This window comes from Bos javanicus, chromosome 11 (assembly GCF_032452875.1).
Source record: "Bos javanicus breed banteng chromosome 11, ARS-OSU_banteng_1.0, whole genome shotgun sequence".
NCBI classification, from domain to species: Eukaryota; Metazoa; Chordata; class Mammalia; order Artiodactyla; family Bovidae; genus Bos; species Bos javanicus.
The window spans coordinates 44,466,793-44,468,059 of NC_083878.1; positions in this window are offsets into that span (position 1 = coordinate 44,466,793).

The window sequence follows — 1,267 nt, forward strand, 5'->3', positions numbered from 1 at the left end:
TTTGTCTGAAATGTCCTGGGAAGGGTGATGATAAGGACGCCTGGGCAGATGGCTGTGGGGAGTCACCCACCTGAGCTACCCTTTCAGCTGACCTGTCTTCTCTTTTGGCTGCATGTAAGCGTCTGCCGGTCTTTGGTGTCCTTCCGTTTCTTCCAGTTTGATGTTTCTAAGGAGCGATCTCTTTGCACCTGTCTTGCTGCTAGTTCATTTGGCTTCTTGAACGGAGAGTTGTGTTTTCCATCCTTCTCGTTTTATCCCCAGCCACGCTTTTCTCGGATCTCTCTGCTGTGTTTTCTCCTGCTGGGGCACGTTTACACTTGTGTTAGATCCTTTCATGCTTCATCCTCCACGTAAGAGAGTCTTCTAGGTTTTCATCCTGCATAATTACTATGACCAGTTCTCCTTTCAATCTTATCTATTGTCTGATTTCAACAGTTACATTTTCATTTCTGTAAGCTACTTTTTGGAAAACTTTACAGTCCATTTTGTTAGTCTCTTGTCTCTTCATAGTACCTCTAGCCATCTTGCTTCTTTGAACCTAGCTAACATGGCTTATATTCCACTTTGGTATCTCAGCTGTTCTCTTCAATAGTCCAGTGTCCCTGAGGCAGGGTCCCACACGCCCTCTGAAGACTTGTTGTTGTTTAGTCACTAAGTCATGTCTGACTCTTTGCGACCCCACAGAGGAGCCTCCTCTGTCCACGGGAGGATAGAGGAGGCAAGAATACTGGAGTAGGTTGCCCTTCCTCCTCTAGGGGATCTTCCCTTGCTGGGGATCAAACTGCGTCCTCGCACTGGCAGTTGATTCTATGCCACTGAGCCACCTGGGAAGCACCCTGCAGACAGGGTCTCATCACCTGTATTGCCTTCAGAGGTTCCAACTCTGCAAAGATCATGGTTAACCCACCACCCTGACGGCCCCTCTTCTCTGCCCTCCAGTTCAGGGCCTTGGGCCCCAGGCCTTCATGACCCACCTGTCAGTTCTGGCTCCAGGGGGTCTTGTACATGGCCACCAGCTGGGGGTGTATATGTGTCCCCGACATTCTTAGCTGCCTGGCAACCTGCAGGATGGAGTCAGTCCCTCCACTGGAATCAAGCTCTCTACTTACCCCTTATTCCAGCAAGTGTGGTGAGGCTGGAGGAGCAGATGTGAGCCCCAACCAGATCCGGGTTGACCCCCAGCATTGCAAGCTTGCCCTCCCCTCTTGGAGGGCCACTGTGTGAGCAGCTGTGGCCGGGTGCTGGGCCGTGTCTCTTTCAGCTGGGC